This window comes from Triticum aestivum, chromosome 4D, assembly GCF_018294505.1.
Source record: "Triticum aestivum cultivar Chinese Spring chromosome 4D, IWGSC CS RefSeq v2.1, whole genome shotgun sequence".
In the NCBI taxonomy this organism is placed as follows: Eukaryota; Viridiplantae; Streptophyta; class Magnoliopsida; order Poales; family Poaceae; genus Triticum; species Triticum aestivum.
The window spans coordinates 158,378,935-158,400,714 of NC_057805.1; positions in this window are offsets into that span (position 1 = coordinate 158,378,935).

Below are 21,780 nucleotides of genomic sequence, written 5' to 3' on the forward strand. Positions count from 1 at the left end.
TTGATATATGGCATACTGTTCACTCGGACAAATTGTTTTCGATTAGGGAACACAACAGAAACAGTTCAACTTAACAAGATGTGTGTGATACGTGGCAACCAGCCGACTAAGATGAACTGTTTGCGATGAGAAATTACAACACAGACAGTTAATACAGTTAGTTCGTGTGTGATTCTGTGTGTACAAAAAACTTTGAAAAATGCAAACTAGTTGCTGGCGGTGGCTAGCAGTATCGCACACGATGCGTCCGAGAGTACTCGTGTGTGATGATTAGTAAATTACACATATGTTTCCTTATGCTAACACTTGTGTGATAAATAACATGTGGCACCAGAAACGGTATTCGGGTTGTGTGTGTGCTTCGCTTAGTCTTCTCGTGCTCCAGCGAATGCTTCCGCGCTCCACATAGCTGAATTATAAAATCCACGCCTCTTCCCTCATCGGTTTCCTGCACCAAGGTAATGGCTTGCTGCATATAACCCAGGCGGCAACGCACTGTCGCGACACTCTGGGCAGATCTAGTCCTCACCCATCTACCATTAGTTATTCCAAGCATGCCAGGAAACGACCAAAGCTTCGATGCCGACGCCAACCTGCATTACATCTTTGGCGAGGAGAATGAGCCGGAGCAGGTCGGGGAGCAAGAGCTTCATCGGCAGGTGTAGGCACCATGGCACATCGGCAGCGATATCGACGTGACAGTCCTTGGGCGCAGAATCGACATATTGTAGAGGAGGTGTGATGAGACATTTTCCATCCACCATGCAAAAGATCCAGATTTGGTCAACGGCACGATCGATGACCCACCCGAATAGCCGCCATCACCTGTGCTCGTCGAGAGCCTGATGCCCCGCAAGGAATGGGCAGAGGACCTCTGCGATTCAGTCAAGACACGGGCAGCCTACGGCTTCATCATTGCCCGCGCCAGCCGTGTCAACCTCGATCCCGATGATGTGGTGGCCAGGCTTGAGTGCATCCTTGGCAGAGTTGACGTCCCCGACGAAGTAGAACTATGCCAACGTGATATATTGAGGATGCAGGTGATGGACGGAGTTTGCTACCAGGCCGAAGACATGGAAATGGAGCGGTTCTGCGGAGATATCATGCACGTGATTGCATGCTGTCAAGCTCTTCTCGAAGAGGCCCAATAACCCCAAGAGCCTCCCAGCGCTAGCAGCTCCGTAGGCGGAGGCGGGTCGGGACACTTGGAGTGAACGGTCACAAGGGTGCTATGCTGATCATGGAGTCCAAGAAGACTGTCGTCGGAAGGCCGCCAGCTCAACCTTTTAGCCTATATTTTATTATAATTGTATGCATATGTAGGTCATGAGTGTTCTGGGCCTTGCCGCATGTGGCAATTTAAATTATCCAGAATATGTAAGACAATTATTAACCGTTGCCATTGTAAATTTGCCTCCAGTGCGAGCAGAGCGCACGCAGGGACGCGAGAGCGGAGCACGCCGCAGCCGCCTCAATGGCGAGCAAAACGCGCGGACGGACGCGAGCAGAGCGCGCCACGGCCGCCTCAACGGCGAGCAACCACATGGTCAACCTTCTGCCATCAATAAATTTTGACCTTGTTTCTTATCACATTGTGGATCACAATGCAATAAGTAATTGCAAAACTGTTCACACCTATTAAACTAATATATGCTCACACTTTGCACCGGCTATAAAAACTACCCACTCAAAAATTACTTCACAGTTCCTCTCCTATAACCCACAAAACAGGTCTTTCCCGCCAAGTCGTTCCACCATGACCGGTAGGAGGTGTTTTGAGTGGATATATAACCAAGCAGCAAAGACCAAGGGAGCGGAAGCACTAGAGAGGTCCCGCCGCAAAGTAGCAGACGCAACAGAGCTGTCCCGGCGCTCCGCGGAGCCCTCGAACAAGCTCTCACGGGCACGCGAGAGCTCTCACAAGCGCACTCACCGTGTCGGCAATCGTGATGAGCTAGCGTTCCTGACGTCCTTGGCAAGCGACGACGACATTCTCGCTTGCATCATTAAGCAGCAGGAGTTGGTTGGCGTCTTGATGAAGCTGGTCGAGATCAGCGATGCCTCGGTTGACAAGGCGACCGACCTCGTCAAGCAACTCATGGGTGACAATGCGAAGCTCCTCAAGGCGCTCGCCGAGAAGGAGGAGGAGGTCGCCGGCTGGAAGATGCTGCATGAGCAGAGCAGTTCCTCGAGGATGAAGCTGAGATCGGTCATCGAGGAATTGATGGGTGACTTGAGGAAGGTCTGGATCGAGCGCGAGTAGGAGGTGGAGGAATCTGTGGCTGCTTTCAACCCAAGTCATGAGCAATTGAAGAAGGAGCTAGAGGATGTCGTCGCCCGGCGATCCATCAACGAGTAGAGACAGTAGCGACCCAGATCGTTATGTGTGATTTCCTTCTTCTCTTGCCCCCGTGTTTTCCAGGCTTTGCCGCATGTGGCATTTTAAATTATCCGGAATATGTAAGACAATTATTATCTGCGCCATTGTAAATTTGTTGTCGTATTATCCGTTGCCATTTAAATTAGGCCAAAATATGAGTTGAAAACACGAACAAAGCAAATGCTGCCATGGGATCACAAGCAAACACCCTCCGTCCAGGTACTTTAATTAACCCATTAATGGAGAAGTTGTGAGCGAGGCGGGCAGCGGCTGGTGCATGGAGGTCAAAGAGTTTGCTTCCCGGTGAGCATGGGAGGCCTTGCTGCTCACACATATCTCGTCGAGCCTGCGAGGTGGACAGGATGCACGTGTCCCATCGAGCATGCGTGGCTGACTGCTCGCACGCGTCCCGTCGAGCCTACACAGCGGACTTCTCGCGCTCGCCCCGTCTAATCAGACAGCTACACGCACGCCACCGGGTAGGGTTAAACTTTGACATGGTTCATATAATACAACTGTTTGCCATATTCATGTGTCGGCTATTTGTTTCAAAAAGGACTTCATTGGCAATTAATGTGTGCGCCTTGTCTGAAACTGGACGATCTTTTTTCCCACGGCATATATGTGCCATGTCTTGAAACCATGCCAAGTTTCATGATTTTTGGGTGAGTTTTTGATTTACTGGGATTTAAAAACCGAGATTCTCAATGTTTCAGGACCACAAGAAGTTTGTAATTCATTCCCATTCCTTAAATCAGACCTAAACATGTACCCAATGACACATGTATCCCACCCATTTTGCTTCACTGGAGCATGTGCTTGTAGTTCAAATTTGAATTATGCACTACATTAAATGCCTAGAAAACTTATTTAATATATACAATGGCCAAACGAACCCTGAACAGTTTCAAATTTCAACACGACACTCTTGTTATTATATGTTTCCTGTAGAAAACAAAGCTCAAGGCGAGAAGAGGCAGCGATTATCGTTCCACCCACAAGAGGGGCATGTTTCCCTACCGGAACCACGAGGGTTGCGACAGGCTCCGGTTTGTAAGAGGCTTGTAATATAGCTTCGCCCAAATTGGACAAATATATGTACCATGAAGTGACACCATGCCAAGTTTCATGATTTCCTGGTGAGTTTTGGATTTACAGAGATTTAAAAACCGAGGTCAGCTTCATCCCTTGTCTTGTACTCCCCCCGTTGTTCCATAATGTAGTGCATATAGATCCAGGCCTGGACACTTGTTAGCTTCTAATATTGACTTGTTGCTTGTAGGTACATATGCCTTTGGCAAGGATCCACGCATCGACCCTTCTTGCGTATGGGGCAATGAGATATTCATGAACAAGCATCAAGTGAGGAAATAGATAAGGATTATTAGCAAAAAGGTATGAATAGTGGCAAGCAAATTACTTGTTTACGCTCTATCCAACACAAGAGTGAGCTGTAGGATGGTAACTACAAACTCTGCAACCTTCTCTTTTTACTGCCCATAATGAGTTGCTAGACAACAATGTCTGAATCTTTTTCGTTCGCAGTGGTTCCCGAAGCAGTTCACTCAAGATTTCCTCCCAAAGTACATGATTGGTGGACACGCAATGAAGGTTAAAGTATTTCATCCAGACTACAATGAGCATCGAGAAGTCATAATGAAGATAGTGAAGGATGGACGGGCAGCCATCACAAGTGGTTGGCCAAAAGTCGTGCGTGCATTACGCTTGGAGGAGGGCATAGTATGGGCATTCCGCTTCACCTTCTCCAGCAACCAGAATGTCTTTCGCCTCTCTCTTTATAGTCTTTAGTACAATTGTGGTCCATCATTCTTTACTTGGTGCTTTTGTAGTTCTTTAGTATATGTACCTGTGCATCGAATTATGCATTCGTGGTTGATCGTATATTTGTGTTAAACATGGTTGGACATGAAATAAGTGATTGCCTACTTTCAAATTTGAAACATGTGATTTTTAAATTAGGGATTAATTACGGATTGCACTGCACACGGTTTGCGAAAGCGAAACATCTGTGATAGACATGGAGATCAGGCACGTTTCTAGGATCCACTACGTGTGCAATCAATCTCCACTACACAGAAGACATCCTCTTGAAAACTGTTTGCGTTAGGCCAGCTTGCACAAACGTTTACCACATAAAAACTGTGTGTGATGGACAGCCTTTGCCACATAGTTTCTTCTACGCACCATGTGTGATGCATTCAATAACGCAAACAATAATTTTTTTTAATATCATGTGCAATGGTAACGCTATCACAAATGATTTAATGGGGAAAATTGTGTGTGATGTACGTGCGAACGGAAACATTTTCCTTGGAGCGACTATGTGGGATGTACATACGAATGGAAACATTTAGCGGGGACTGACAGTGTGGGATGTACTTGCGACCGGAAATGAATTCGCCTATCTAATTCTATTTTTTAGCACTACTGTACATATAACCGTATTTGAGCGCTCGCCAGTCGCACCTGACCTCATTTTGCCGAGTGTGTGTGCTAGGAGGGCATATCCCCGATGGTTTCTGGGTCATGTGGGAAGGACCCCCCTATCGCCCACACTCACTTGGCAACGGTTGCAAACACCGTCACGGAAAGGAGTTAAAAACCATTTGTATAGCGCCGACAAGTACCAGTGCAAGGCCACTATAAATATAGCTTAGCCACCACCATAGAGTGGGCAGAGGAATTAGACCATCCGAACCCACACCAGCTCACACAAACACAAGAACACGCCTCCTGAGGTTGTTCTTCCTCTGTACTAGTTCGTCCTCAGCCCACCTCGAGGCTAATCCACCACAAAGCAGGAGTAGGGTATTACACCGCAAGGTGGCCTGAACCTTGGTAAACTGCCATGTCCTCTTACTTTCCAGTTCATCGAGCTGGGCCGTGAGATCGACGAGTTAGTAGACTGGGGAGATTGAGTTCTTCGCACGCACCCCAGAGTTCGAATCTTTCTTGGGTCTGTGGAGCCCCGAATCCGATAAAAACTCTGCGCTTGGAGGCCCAACATGAGTCTACAAGCAGAAGGTTGCATAGTAGACATCAAGCTCTTTTCTGGTGCCGTTGCCGGGGAGGTTAGTGCTTGAAGTTATATCTTTAGATCTTGCAATCGAATCTTATTGTTTCTTGTTTTATCACTACTTTAGTCTATAAAAGAAAACTACAAAAAAAGAATGGAATTTAGGTTGCCTCACATGCTTCATCTTTTTAATGTCTTTCATGAAAATGATGGGAGGGAAAATTGTGCTCAAGTGCTAGAAGAAGAAGTCAATAAAATGTTTGGCACTAAATCTTTGAATGATGAGCATTGTTGCAATGTTGTTAGTATGTTTTCTATGAATATTCATGATGCTAATGATGTGCAAAGCTATAAGCTTGGGGATGCTATGTTTGATGAAGATGATATTTTCCGTTCCCCAAGTTTTGATGAGCAAATTTATTATGATGGTAGCATGCCTCCTATTTATGATGATTATATCAATGAAAGTGGATTTGGAAGAGTGTCAACTATAGGTAAGGATCCCACTATTTTGGAGAGTGTTGAATCTTATAATATTTGTGAAAGTGGATTTGGAGAGGTCATGAATTTTTTTTGTGATGAATCCACTATCTCGGAAGAGGTCCCAATTGATTACTAGAATAAAGTTACTATCTATGATGATTATTGTGATGACATGTATGCTTTAAAGAATAATGATAACCATGAAACTTGTCATCATGATTTTAATTTTCAATTGGATTATGCCTCACATGATAGTTATGTTGTTGATTTTGCTCCTACTACTATTCATGAGAAGAATTTTGGTTATGTGGGGAGTAGTAAAATTTCTATGATTATGGATCATGAAACTAATGCTTTATGTAATGGTCATATTGTTGAATTCATTCATGATGCCACTGAAAATTATTATGAGACAGGAACATATGCTTTTACATATCTCAATAATATCAAGTTTCCTCTCTATGAATTGAAAATCTTGAAGTTATGCTTGTTTTTCCTTCCTATGCTAGTTGATTCTTGTTCCCATGAATTATTTTCTCACAATATACCTATGCATAGGAAGTGGGTTAGACTTAAATGTTCTATTCATATGCTTCATGATGCTCTCTTTATGTTTCAATTCTTACCTTTTATGTGAGCATCATTGAGATCATCATGCCTAGCAAAAGGAATTAAAGAAAAGCGCTTGTTGGGAGACAACACAATACTTATACCTACTGATTTTGTGTGTTCACATGATTAAGCTACTCTACTAATCATGTTTTATAGATTTTGTTTCAATAAAGTGCCAAGTAAAGCCTTTGGGACAGTGTGGATGATAGTTGACTTGAATCTGTGCAAAAACACAAACTTTTGCGCCCAGTTACAGAATTGTTAAAAATCACTGGGGCATCAAAAAATTCTGAATTTTTTTAAGGTATAGTGGTATAAAAATTGCCCAGGTTGTCATAATTTTTCAGAATTTTTAGAGTTACGGAAGTATCATATGTTTCCAGATTACTACAGACTGTTCTATTTTTGACAGATTCTGTTTTCTATGTGTTGTTATCTTATTTTGATGAATCTATGGGTTGTATCGGAGGGTATGAACCATGGAGAAGTTGGAGTACAGTAGATATAACACCAATATAAATAACGAATGAGTTCACAACATTACCAAAAGTGGTGATTTTATTTTCTTATACTAACGGAGCTTACGAGTTTTCTGTTGAGTTTTGTGTTGTGAAGTTTTCATGTTTTGGGTGAAGTTTCGATGGACTACGAAATAATGAGTGGCAAGAGCCTAAGCTTCGGGATGCCCAAGGCACCCCAAGGTAATATTCAAGGAGAACCAAGCATCTAAGCTTGGGGATGCCCCGGATGGCATCCCCTCTTTTGTCTTCGTTCATCGGTAACCCTACTTGGAGCTATATTTTTATTCACCACATGATATGTGTTTTGCTTGGAGCATCATTTTACTTTATTAGGATCTGCTTGCTGTTTGAATAAAATATTAAGATCTGAAATTCTTAAATGTTAGAGAGTCTTCACATAGTTACATAATTATCCAACTACTCATTGATCTTCACTTATATCTTGTGGAGTAGTTTGTTGTTTGCTCTAGTGCTTCACTTATATATATTTTGAGCACGGAGGTAGTTTGATTTTGAAGAAATTGTTGAACTCTCATGTTTCACTTATATCACTTTGAGAGTCTCTAAACAGCATGGTAATTTGCTTAGGTTATGAATTTAGTCCTAATATGATGGGCATCCAAGAGGGATATAATAAAAACTTTCATATAAAGTGCATTGAATGCTATGAGAAGTTTGATTCCTTATGATTGTTTTGAGATATGAGGATGGTGATATTAGAGTCATGCTAGTGAGTAATTGTGGATTGTAGAAATACTTGTGTCGAAGTTTGTGATTCCCGTAGCATGCACGTATGGTGAACCGTTATGTAACGAAGTTAGAGCATAATTTATTTATTGATTGTCTTTCTTATGAGTGGCGGTCGGGGACGAGTGATGGTCTTTTAGTACCAATCTATCCCCCTAGGAGCATGCCCGTAGTACTTTGTTTCGATAACTAATAGATTTTGGCAATAAGTATGTGAGTTCTTTATGACTAATGTTTGTCCATGGATTATACGCACTCTCACCCTTTCGCCATTGCTAGCCTCTCTAGTACCGCGCAACTTTCGCCGGTACCATACACCCACCATATACCTTCCTTAAAACAGCCACCATACCTACCTATCACGGCATTTCCATATCCATTCCGAGATATATTGCCATGCAACTTTCCACCGTTTCGTTTATTATGACACGCTTCATCATTGTCATATTGCTTTGCATGATCATGTAGTTGACATCGTATTTGTGGCAAATCCACCGTTCATCATTTTTCATACACGTAACTCTTGAGTCATTGCACATCCCGGTACACCGCCGGAGGAATTCATATAGAGGCATATTTTTTTCTAAGTATCGAGTTGTAATTCTTGAGTTGTAAGTAAATAAAAGTGTGATGATCATCATTATTAGAACATTGTCCAATTGGAGGAAATCAAAAATAAAGAGAGGCCAAAGAGTCCAATCAAAAAAAATGAAGAGAAAACAAAAAAATGAGAGAAAAAGGGAGAAGGGGCAATGCTACTATCCTTTTACCACACTTGTGCTTCAAAGGAGCACCATGATCTTCATGATAGAGAGTCTCCCGTGTTGTCACTTTCATATACTAGTGGGAATTTTTCATTATAGAACTTGTCTTGTATATTCCAACGATGGGCTTCCTCAAAATTGCCCTAGGTCTTCGTGAGTAAGCAAGTTGGATTCACACCTACTTAGTTTCTTTTTGAGCTTTCATAAACTTATAGCTCTAGTGCATCCGTTGCATGGAAATCCCTACTCACTCACATTGATATCTATTGATGGGCATCTCGCATAGCCCATTGATACGCCTAGTTGATGTGAGACTATGTCCTTCCTTTTGTATTCTCCACAACCACCATATTCTATTCCACCTATAGTGTTATGTCCATGGCTCACGCTCATGTATTGCGTCAAAGTTGAAAAGGTTTGAGAACATCAAAAGTATGAAACAATTGCTTGGCTTGTCATCGGGGTTGTGCATGATTTGAGTATTTTGTGTGATGAAGATGGAGCATAGCCAGACTATATGATTTTGTAGGGATAAGCTTTCTTTGGCCATGTTATTTTGAGAAGACATAATTGCCTTGTTAGTATGCTTGAAGTATTATTGTTTTTATGTCAATATTAAACTTTTATTTTGAATCTTATGGATCTGAATATTCTTGCCACAATAAAGAAATTTACATTGATGAATGGTAGGTAGAATTCCACAGCAAAAATTCTGTTTTTATCATTTACCTACTCGAGGACGAGCAGGAATTAAGCTTGGGGATGCTTGATACGTCTCCAACGTATCTATAATTTTTGATTGTTCCATGCTATTATATTATCTATATTGGATGTTTTATATACATTTATATGCTATTTTATATGATTTTTGGGACTAACCTATTAACCTAGAGCCCAGTGCCAGTTTCTATTTTTCCTTGTTTTTGAGTTTCGCAGAAAAGGAATATCAAACGAAGTCCAAATGAGCTGAAAATTTACAGAGATTTTTTATGGATCAGAAGAAGCCCCCAAAGCAAAAGAGTTGGGCCAGAAGTGCCACGAGGCCTCCACAAGGGTGGAGGGCACGTCCCCCTATCTCGTTGTCGCCTCGTGGACCCCCTTGACTTTTTCCCGGCGCCAAAAATTCCTATAAATATATTAACCCCCAGAAAAAAACCTAGATCGGGAGTTCCGCCGCCGCAAGCCTCTGTAGCCACGAAAAACCAATCGGGAGCTCGTTCCAGCACCCTGTCGGAGGGGGAGACCATCATTCATGGCCATCTTCATCATCCCAGCGCTCTCCATGACGAGGAGGGAGTAGTTCACCCTCGGGGCAGAGGGTATGCACCATTAGCTATGTGTTTGATCTCTCCATCTCTCGTGTTCTTGATATGGCACAATCTTGACGTACCGCGAGCTTTGTTACTATAGTTGAATCATATGGTGTTTCTCCCCCTCTACCTTCTTGTGATGAATTGAGTTTTACCTTTGAGGTTTCATGATTATCAGATTGAATACTATTGTGGATTTGAGAACACTTGATGTATGTCTTGCGTGGGATACCCATGGTGAGAATTGGTTATTCTATTGATTAACTTGATGTATGTTTTGGCACTCAACTCATGGATTCCCGAGGTGGCATTGGGGTAATCTATGCATAGGGGTTGATGCATGTTTTTGTCCTTCTTTCTTCAGTAGGAATCTTGTGGCACTCTTTGATGTTCTTTGTGTTGGATTGAATATTATGAATCGGAAGTTGTTTGATGCATATCGTATAATTGACCCACGGATACTGGTGGTGACATTGGAGTATCTAGGTGACATTAGGGTTGATTGATGTATGTCAAATGGTGCTATTTTACTACGAACTCTAGGGCTATTTGTGACACTTATAGGAATACCTCAATGGATTGATCGAAAAGAATAACTTTGAGGTGGTTTCGTACCCTACAAGTAATTTCATCTTATGTTCTCCGCGATAGGACTTTGGAGTGACTCTTTGTCGCGCGTGAGGGATTGTTATATGATCCAGTTATGTTATCATTGTTGAGAGAACTTGCACTCGTGAAAGTATGAACCCTAGGCCTTGTTTCCAAGCATTGCAATACCGTTTTTGCTCACTTTCATTAGTTACCTTGCTGTTTTTATATTTTCAGATTACAAAAACCAATATCTGCCATCCATATTACACTTGTATCACCATCTCTTCGCTGAACTAGTGCACCTATACAATTTACCATTGTATTGGGTGTGTTGGGGACACAAGAGACTTTTTTTCATTTGGTTTCAGGGTTGTTTGAGAAAGACCATTTTCATCCTATGCCTCCCACGGATTGATAAACCTTAGGTCATCCACTTGACGGAAATTTACTACTGTCCTACAAAACTCTGCGCTTGGAGGCCCATCACGAGTCTACAAGAAGAAGGTTGCATAGTAGAGATCAGCGACAGTACGTCCAAGAGAGCTTTGGAGCATGAGAAGGCCATGGTTGGAGTGGTGCCGACAGAAGGAAGGGACCAGTGGAGAATGATTATGGGTCTTTGGCTATGGCTGGGGGCTGGGGCTGAAGTTAATATAGGGGGTGAATGGCAATGAGTTGCGGCAGACGGATGGACGACTGGCGCCGGAGTAGGTTCGTCGGAAGCCGCGTGTCATTAATGTGGGTGGCGGACGGACGGATGGCCATGGTGTCATTAACGCAGAGCAGTCGCTTGCACCGGGATGCCCTGCGGGTGGCGCGCTCTCGGCCGTCGCGCTGCTGCAATGCCGGCGCCAGTGAGAGGTCGCGTCGGGTGAGAATGCCGCATTGACATTTTGTAGCGACGGTGACCGTTTTAGGTGGGAAGCGAGCGCTAACGATGTAAGGAGTTTTGGTAGGCCAGGGCAGTCAGATGCTGGCGTGGTGGTATATTGTTTTTGTAGTTTGCGAAAGTACTCAATTAATGTGGCAGTTCACTTTTTCTTTCTACGATCAACATACACCCTACAAAGTACCGTGTTCAAATTTGGCACTTCTCAGGGTTCATTTAGCATATCTAGGCCATTATGTGCATTTTGTAGAAATTTACTACCACTATAAGAATTATGGGTTGTTTGGTTCCCAGCCACAGTTTGCCAAGCCAAAATTTGGCAGCCACACTTAGTTGGTATGTGTTTGGTTTTTGCCACACTTTGGCTTCCCACACTTTGTTTCCCCTGTGGTCCACTTGTCATAGAGACAATTTTTTGCCAACTATTGCCAAGTTTGGCATCCAATTTCTCAGCCACACTTGTGTAGCTGGCCACACTTTGGCTTGGCCCCATTAGTCTCCAACCAAACAGAGACAATGAATCTCTACATCATGCATATATGATTCAAAGCTTACATGCTATAGTGTGGTATTTATTCATTATTTGGTTGCCAAATCTCATGCAGGAAATGCACATGTACCTTACTAATAAACATAGTTTCCAGTGATATTATTTGTAGTAACATGCATCAACCTGGACGGAGGTGCAGAAACATCAAATCCCAGCTATAGCTACAAAGGTGTGATGAGAGGGACGTGGAATGTCGTTCGATCATGGTGCACGCTTCGTGCTCCGCATGGCTGGGGTGGTAGCCAATCAGAAAGCAACCCACAATAGGATCTGTGCACACAGTTTCAAAGGGCAATGGAAAGTAACCGTGTGCGGTAATAAATAGTAAAATGCACTAGCGGTCATCGAACTTGTCTCGATAGCTCACTTTGGTCACTGTACATAAGAATACGATAAATACAGTCACTATATATGACTTAAGATGATTATACGGTCACTGGCTTAGCTTATAGCTCCGTATTTTGTTTGGTTGAACGGTCAAACAGTCCACATGCACCTCACCTAGGTTCTACGGCCCCACCCATCAATGGGTCAAAAATAAATAAATTAGAAAAGCTAAATGTTGCATTGCATGGGTGGGGAATTAACCCCGAACCTCTCGAGTAAAACCCCACAAGCTAACCAAATGAGGTATTTTTGCAAGGAGCGTATGCGACGCACATGCATGCATGTGGACGACCCATGCGCGCGCAATACGCACGCGCACACACACAATACATACTAGCACACACGCGGACGCACTTACGCAGTTACGCTTATGATTGTACTGAAATAAATCATGTGAACTCATGGATGACGAGCCTTTGAAGCGTATGCGGCACATATAGACAACCAGGCATCCATGCAACCGCTCTTGTCGCCAGCTAGCCTTCGACGACCACCATTAGAGACCACACAACCATCCATAACTTATGAATAATGGATGAATAGATCAAACACACACTTGTGTGCAGTGGCACTATGATCGGTCGCTCACGATACATATATAGGTACCATAGTACCCTCTCTAGCTAGGCTGTTTTATAGATTGTCATTGTGATGGATGATATACATGAGCAAGGCGCCGGTTAATGTCGTCGCGTCATGTGCAGAGCCATGGCTAATGTCGAGCAGCTCGACACCCAAGCACAAGTATGACATTGGTGTTGAGCCAAGTGAATACATGCTCGGTTTTCGCGGAGGACGCCAGTAAACGTCTAAATAGTAATGTCAGGCACTGCCGGGGCGCGCAGGTGACAGGCTCGTCGTTTGCATTCGCCATGAGCAGGACATTGATTGAGAGGGCGACGTGCATGCATTACCATGGTTTGACAGCGTGAGCATGACTGTCTGCATGCGTACATGCTACTTGCGTCTGTGGATGGTGTGCGCTAATGGATGCATCACGTATAATATAAAAAATTGATTTGTTAATTTAACAGAAAGTATTTTATTTTCATTTGGCTGACGAGTGTGCATTGCAACGATGAGTCAGTGGTTTGATTCCTCACATACACATAATTTTGGTTTTTATTTCTTTCTCCACTGGCAGGTAGGCCTGCATAGATAGATAGATACAGAACACGGGCCGATGCGGTGCATGTGGACTGTTTGACTGCTCAACCAAACAAATACAGAGCTATACCCTAAGCAAGTGACCATATAATCACCATATCTCGTATATAATGACTGTATTGACCGTATTCTTAAGTACAATGATCAAACTGAGCTATCAAGACAAGTTCAATGACTGCCAATTCATTTTACTCGGTAATAAATGACCAGTATTGAAGGGGAATCCAAATTTCCTTCGTTGTGTGTCCTTGAGATCTTGACAAACCAATGCACTATACGGTTGTCCAGCCACTCCGCCCCACAGCTCTCACCAAGCGTTGTTCATGCCACCACGACGCACACTAACCGGTAAGGAAGTGATGGCATCCCGCCGCGCCGAGTTCCTCGCCGCCGACGACCGCACACAAAATGGTAGGGAAGCGATGGAATCTCGCTATGCCGAGTTGATCGCCGCTCGTGACCTCACACCTACGTGGGTGGACTTTGAAGCTGCCAAGGCCGAATAGGCAGTAGAGCAACAGGCGGCCAAAGCCACACAGAGGGAGCAGAAAGGGCAGAAAGCAATCAAGAAAAGAGAGGCCCGCCGCCGCAAGAAAGAAGAGGACGCACGCACTGCAGTGGAGACCTCGGCGGAGATCCAAGCACGGTGGGGTGTCCCCGACAAAGCCGGGAAGGAGAACGACGGCGTCTGGCCAGCAAGTGAGAAGTAGTAGTACTTGTAGTTTGTGTGTGCGTGTGTGTGTGTGTGTGCGTCGCCCGTACGTTTGTTTAATTAATTATGAGCATGTACCAGTACTAGTTACTACTGTAGTTTTTAGAGCAAATTACCAGTACATTAGCCTAGACTCAATGGAAAAATTCCTATCCTATGCATCAAATAGCATCTCTTTCTGTATAGGAATTGAGATGCATGTCATCTCACTTCCTATGATTTTCATATTCCTACAAAATTCCTATCCTATGAACCAAAGGAGGCCTCCTCTGGAGTATAGTACTACTATAGCTAACAGTATTGCTGGTATAGTACTTTTCTTCAAGAAGAGAAATTCAACGAAGTCATGATGTTTCCTTCGTCCGAGAAACTTTACAGTGGGAAAGGTTGGGCCTGTGATTTGAAGGCTCATTAGTCATTATTACTGCGGCATGCCACCGGGGTGACTCTCGCTTGAAGTTCTGCGTGTATGGTAAGTGGACCAGGATGGTCGGCGTCCGACATGTCGGCGGAACGGAAGTATTCTTTCCAATATTGAGGAGCAAGGAAACCGCGTGGTACAGTATCACTACTGATTTATATTTATTTTTTATTTTTGATGAAAGCTAGCGTTTCAACTCTTACGACGAAGGAATGCCAAACATGGTACATGCTGGATGTCCCACACGTCAGCGAAAGGAGTGGGACATGAACAACGTGGTAGAGCGTCTCCACTTCTTCCACTTGTAGGTCGGAGACCACACGTAGTACTAGTAGTATAAACAATACAAAGTGCGACCCGGAGAGAAAGACGCATCTAGATGGAAGGTCTCGGGCCATACACGTAAACAAATATAACACCTAATATGTGCCTCGAATTAATATAGTAGTAGAGTACTTAGGCACATACATCATAATATGCACATACAACATTTAGTGGTAGTAAGAGACAAATGCCTATATGCCACGCATGTTCATACTATTTGTGCCTTTCTCCTTCACTTACTGCGCTACATTACTCAGGTTCGTACATGTCCATCTCGTAGTTCCAGTCCCGTGTGTTCTTCATAGATGGAACAATCCATAACGGTGGGCAACAGTAGTCCATATCATTGCAGCTTCTTAGTGTGGCTCCCCACGATGGAGAATCATCCAAACTGAAGCAGCATAGATCAGGGATAGGGCGTTTAAGATAAGAATCCGTCGGCGCGCAATGAAAACGCACCCGTTCTTCCTAAGCGGCAGGCCGTCGGTGTCGCACACGGAAGGTGGCATCATTTGCACTATGGGGTACTTGTCCCCAATGATGGAATACTCTTGAAGTGTGTTCATCCGCACACAGGTAGCATCACGGGGGTCGAACACGCCGCCGTCCATCTGGTACACCTGGCATCTCAAACATGGATACATGCTGATGTGCATGGTTATGGTCCATGCAGTATAATAAGGTGACGTAAGTAGGGGATACAGATTAAAATAAAATACTTTATATTGATTATTTATATGGGGGGAACGGAAGCAATGCATAGACCAGTTGCGACACGGGCGACAGCAAACAATTTGAGAGTGTTACCTAGGCCATGTACATTAATTAAAGTAGGAGTAGTTTTGTTTGATGGGATTATGGCTACCTAGCTAGTACTACACATAATTGAAATTGTTAAGTCCTTTATAGTTTATACAACTCGCATTATAAAGTTGCGTAGATGACTATCCCAATCAATAAAAAAGATGGAAAGAACTACTCCTGCTCCTGTAGTACAAAGAGACATGTACTGAAATGTTATATGATGACATGGCAATAAGATATACGATAGTTCCTGGCTCTACTACTCTTGATTCGGACAGAAGGGATTACTTGGGTACATGATCAGGGTTCGATTGTGATAGATCATGGCACCTTTTTGCCCTTCAATGGTACCATGGGTAACGACTGCTAAGATAGTACGTCCCAACTGGGTGTCGTCAGCTACAAGGTTCCAAGTTACACCAAATAGCTCATGCACATCCATGATTGGCAATCTGATTTAGATCGGGGGATGAATTTTCCCTACATAATCATGCAAACAATTTGGAATTCATAGAAACCTTACGAAAATCATTACATTTCGAAATTTTTTCATATAAACTGGACAAGATACATTACAGTTTTCATACAAACCGGAGTAAAACCTACTCTAAACAAGTTGCAACTGTAATGTGGGCAGCGCACGGATGACGACCGGCCGTGGTATCGTTTGAGGCTACTCGTAGTGGGGAGTATTATCTACAATATACTAGTGCATGATACTAGTGTATGATATACTACTTTTATAGTGCATAGTATCATAGAGTAGTAGCATAGATAATCATATTTATTGCCATGCATGACCCCCTATCTCTTCTATAATTCTCTGCCTCATCACCATGTCTGCTATTCCCGAGTGTATGCACCAGCTAAGTTACCACCACCACCACTATGGCCAGCCTCGATGCGGAGCAGTCGTGTGCAGCGACAAGCGGCGCTCTCTCGGCCATCGTGCTGCTTCAAAGCCGGTGCCAGTGAGAGGTCGCCTCCGCTCTGGCTAGGCATTAATGTGGCACTGACGCTCCGGGGCGACGCTGACCGTTTCAGGCGGGAAGCGCACGCCGGCAAGGGAGGGGGTTTGGGTCGGCCAGGGCGGTGAGACGCGGGCGTGGTGGTGGTATTGATTTTGTACCGTTTCGGGTGTAGTACTGGTAGTTTGCAAAACTACTAAACTATTGCACTCAGTTTCCTAATTTTTTTTGGTAAAAATGTTACTTGCAATGCATGCATGCGTGACCAATATAAATGACTAATAAAAAACTACTACATGCACGCAACGATTTAATGCACATTGTAATCTCAACATGTGATTGGGAGCTCTAAATTTCAATTTGAAACTTATAAAACAAAAAAATTCAAAACAAATAAACTGGAAGAGAGGGAGTATTCCGTAGGATGTGTCCCATATGAAACAAGTCCCCTGGGTTGTCACCGCGAAGATGCGGTTCGAAAGGAGCACAGCGTCTTCGTACTCATACTGTCGGTGTACAAAAGAAGGGGCGCACCTTTGTATCCCTTTACCTGTGCACGGACAGTCGGAGCCGCGCCCGCGGTCACACCAAGCAGAGCAAGGGAGGTAAACCGAGGTAAAACCAAAGCTCAAGACGGCCAGAGCAACGCCAAGATCAGGACCGCAAAGAAGCAGAGTGGCGAAGCAGGTTCCCCCGGCAGGATCCTTGCCGGGGGCAGCCTCAGCGGCCCCGGCAAGACCCTTGCCGGGGCGGCTCGCCCACACCAGCGGAGTGAGCCACCCTCGAGCCCACGGGTTCCAACTCAGCCAACCACGTTGGAACTAGGGGTCGGGAGGCACCTCCATGGTGGCATGCAGATATTTGTCAAGACCAAGGAGTGTTCAAGATCAGATGAGGATTAAAAGACAACAGCCCTCGGCAAGATCCTTTCCGAGGAAGGCCACAAGGCCCCCAGCAAGATCCTTGCCGGGGACGACAGCGCGCCACCGCAAGAACCTTGCCGGGCCACCCGGCAAGGCCCTCACCAAGTACGCCAGCAGGGCCACTGCCAGACCCAAACCAACCAAGTCTCTGTCGCCATTCGCATGCAGCTACCAGCTTAACCAGCTAAGCAGGCACCTGCGTGGCAACATGCAGATCTTCGTGAAGGCTCCACCACCGCGCCACCTCAGCTGCCTGCCTGCGTACGTGACGCCGCACACATCGCTGGCCAGGGCACGTGTCAAAGCGAGGAGGAGCGGCGCCGGACGGGACGAGCCTCGCCCCCGTCCCCGATAAAGCTAGGGGACACCTTAGCGGCGCATTAAATGCGTCTTGTCCTGTAATACGAGTGATAAGCTCGTAATACTGTACGCCTATCCACCTCCTGTATGCCACTGTGGCATCCCCTTTCGACTATAAAAGGAGGCCCATGGCATACTTGAGGGGGATTCGGCTCTTTGGAACCAGGCACCCCACCATAGCTAGTTCGAGAGCTCAAGAACTCTCTAAAATACACCCACCAAAGCAGGACTAGGGTTTTACGCATCTTCGCAGCCCGAACCTGGGTAAACGATCCTTGTGCTGACTACTAATCCTGCTCTTCTCACAACCCTGCGCCCCGGCAACCGTAGTGGGGATTCTTCTGATCCCATAGGTGTCGTTCCACACCGACATCTTTGACGGGCCTGGTAGGGGGCACAATTGTGAGAATCTGGTCTAGTAGTTGGCCTAGCAGTTCTTCATCGCCATGGCTCCCAAGAAGGAGAAGGCTAGGAGAAAAGGGCGCTGCCTGCGAACGTGAAGGGCGCCTGCGCGACAACAGAAAAGCTAAGTCATTTAGAGCCTTGAGTTATTTCCTCACATATATAAGGATATCATCCTCATAGATCCTGCCTATGTATGAAAAACCTGCACGCAAAGGGGCCCTCCCGCAATTGGCAACACCCTTGTTCTGTTTCGAGTCCGCTCAACAGCTCAAGCGGCCGCGTCGAGGGTGGCGGGGTAGCCTTCCGCACTTGGCAACGCTCTCGATTCTGACTCGAGTAAAGCTCGACAGTTCGGGCGGCCGCGCTAAGGGTGATAAGGTGGTTCGCCTGGCAGCAAGCACACCCGTCAGGCCAATGGGGATCCGTCCCCAACACGCTGCCCTGGGTTTACGCACCGGCAAACCTACATAGTTAACGTAGGGTGGAAATACAAAGGAAAATCGAAGAGGAAAATAACATGCATAATATTAAAAGTACTGCAGAAGTTATATTACATCACTTCCTACCGCAGTTCTAACTAAAGATAAAAATCGTCTTGGTTCTGAACTTGCAGCAACAAAAAGAAACGGGGTGCCTAATCCCGGCACTAGCCCTCCACCCTCAGAATCCCGCCGACACGGCTGATGATGGGCTTGATGCGCTCCCTGAGCGGCGTGAGGTCAGTATCCTCCGGCAAGCTCTCCAGCGCGGTGTCGAAGTCGAGGTCGGGGTACCAGTATGCCACCTTGGTCATGGCGCCCTAGCAAAGCCTCCGGGCCTCGTCGGCCAGCGAGGCCGCCCGGTTGGCGTGAAGCTACTCCAGAGCCTCGAGAACGCACTCGAAGAACAAGGTCAGCTTGGCGTTGGTGGTCCCACTGTGCTCTGGGGCGTACTTCACGCTTGGCATCCCCATGGTAGCCAGCTGCGCGGTGATCCTGCCAGCGACGTCCTCGAGGCGGCCGATCCATCGGTTCACGCCCTCATTGAAATCCTTATGCTCGGCGGCCTCGTTCTTCTACAGTTGCTTCTCGGTCTCCAGCTCCATGGCCAGGGCCCCCTCCCGGGCTTTGGCCTTCATGAGCATCCCCTCGAGGCCCTCCAGCTTCAGCGTGATGTCCTTGATGGACTTGTTGGCCTCAGAGAGCACCCCGGCCTTGCTGATGGCCGCGCCCTACGCCTCCATCAGGGCGCCGTTGAGCGTGTCCTTCTCCTGGGATAGCTTCAGGGCCTACTCCTTCAGCTCATCCTGCTCCACCTCCAGCTCCTTCACCTTGTCGGCGTGAACCTGGGCCTGGGAATCGAGTGCCTCTTTGTGCCTCTGCCCCAGCTCACTGGTCTGCTGCAAGACAAGCTTCCCCACCTCTTCATCCTTGCCGCGAAGCGTGGCGGCAAGCTTCCCCTCGCGCGTGGCAAGGTCCTCCTCCTGGGAGTCCAGTGCGGCCTCGTGCTGGGTCCGAGTGGCTTCGGCGGCAGCGGCCAAGTTCTTCGCCGTCTCTTGGGCCTTCTCGATGTCGGCCAGTTTCATGGTGAGCTCCACGTCTGTCACGACCGGTTTTCCAATAAAAATATTTATTGAGAAACCAATCCCTTTTACGGACCAGTAGAGAAGAATTCTCCTCACTAGTAGACAATTTCTTGATCACAGAAGAAAAACCAGGAGTACTAAATATAATACAAGGATGAGCGGAGACTTCTCAAAAATTTATTACAAGCACGCCAATAATACATAAAGGCGGATAGGGTGGCATAACTACTAACTCACAATAAAAGCGGTGGTGGATATATCACACTGAAGTGGGTGACATGACTCCTGAATCTAACAGCTCTTCGAGCGTCGGAGTGAGGCTCGAGTATACTTATTGTGGGTGGCGGAAGCGTATATAATACAAGTGACCAATATCCAGGATCGCACGGGACTGACTGGGACTCCTCTAGGCGTCGGACTCACTATCAAACTCTTCATCCATGAGATCGCCTTCGTCAACATCTGGCCAAATCAACAAGCCAGGTGAGTACTATGAAAGTACTCGCAAGACAGTTCGGACATAAGATATAACAAATGTAAACATGATGCATATGAACAGATTAACAAAGCGCACTCAGACAACGAGATGGTAATGCATGGAAACAAAAAGGGAAGTCGGGCGGTAGTCCTCCCGAAATCCCAAGGTAATACTGAGGGCCAATCGAGTGTCTGAATGACTCCTCGAAAGGGTACAAATGAAATAACAATGCCGCAGTTGGGCGTCATGGCGACACCACATAAAGGGCTTATAATGGAAAATGAATGATAGTGCGTGCCACAGTCGGACGTCTGAGCGACATCACATAAAGGGCTTATATCGAAAGTAAATGACAACAGTGCCACAGTCGGACGTCTGAGCGACATCACATAAAGGGCTTATAACGAAAGTAAATGACAAGAGTGCCACAGTCGGACGTCTGAGCGACATCACATAAAGGGCTTATATTGAAAGTAAATGACAAGAGTGCCACAGTCGGACGTCTGAGCGACATCACATAAAGGGCTTATATTTCATAACTTAATATTTCAGTAGCTCATGCATTTAATTCATTTCAAGGGTACATTCAAGTACGAGATAAAAAAAGGTTAGTCCATCCACAGGAATAACAATACAACGGGTATACTACTCATGCTTTGTTTACCGGGGATTTTACCACGAGGACTGATATAGATATGGATATACTGGCCATGGACCTTGACCATAGACACGATGACTCGGAAGGATTTGACTCTGCAGAGTTTGTACTTTAACCACAGCCAACGGATTTCAGTAGTCACAGGAACTAGTTCCGTTTACGGTAAGAAACACATCTAACCAGTACACACCCATTCAACATTCCGATGCCAGGAATCACCCTCGGCAACGTTCAAGAAAAACTTTGAGACAGGGAGGCTACAACCTCGCGTAGCATGGGATCAAATTTATATACGCGCGCTCTAAGGGGTGCCCCCTTCTCGGTCCCAACCGGAAACACCCATGCCCCCTGACCGGATGACTGGCTTTAATCCAGGGCCATGGAACCCTTATCCCGGCCCCTCTATTTGGTGTGTACACGGAAAGAGGTTAACAACTTACTAAACCGTATCCTTTGCAGAAAACATGTGGCAGCACGAAAGGGGAAGGACGGTAACGTGGCTCAGTCCACGTTAACGTCGGAGTTTATCAGATGACGTAAGACTGGCATGCTACAACAATACCATCTTGCTACCTTTCATGTCACCACATGATCAGGTCATTTCTCAACAAAGATCATGATAACTTTGAAACACACGGTCAGTTGCCTTGCATGCAACCAAATACTCACTGATGCTCCTATGCCATGCACAAACCATTCAAGCAAACATGCAAAACACCCGTCAT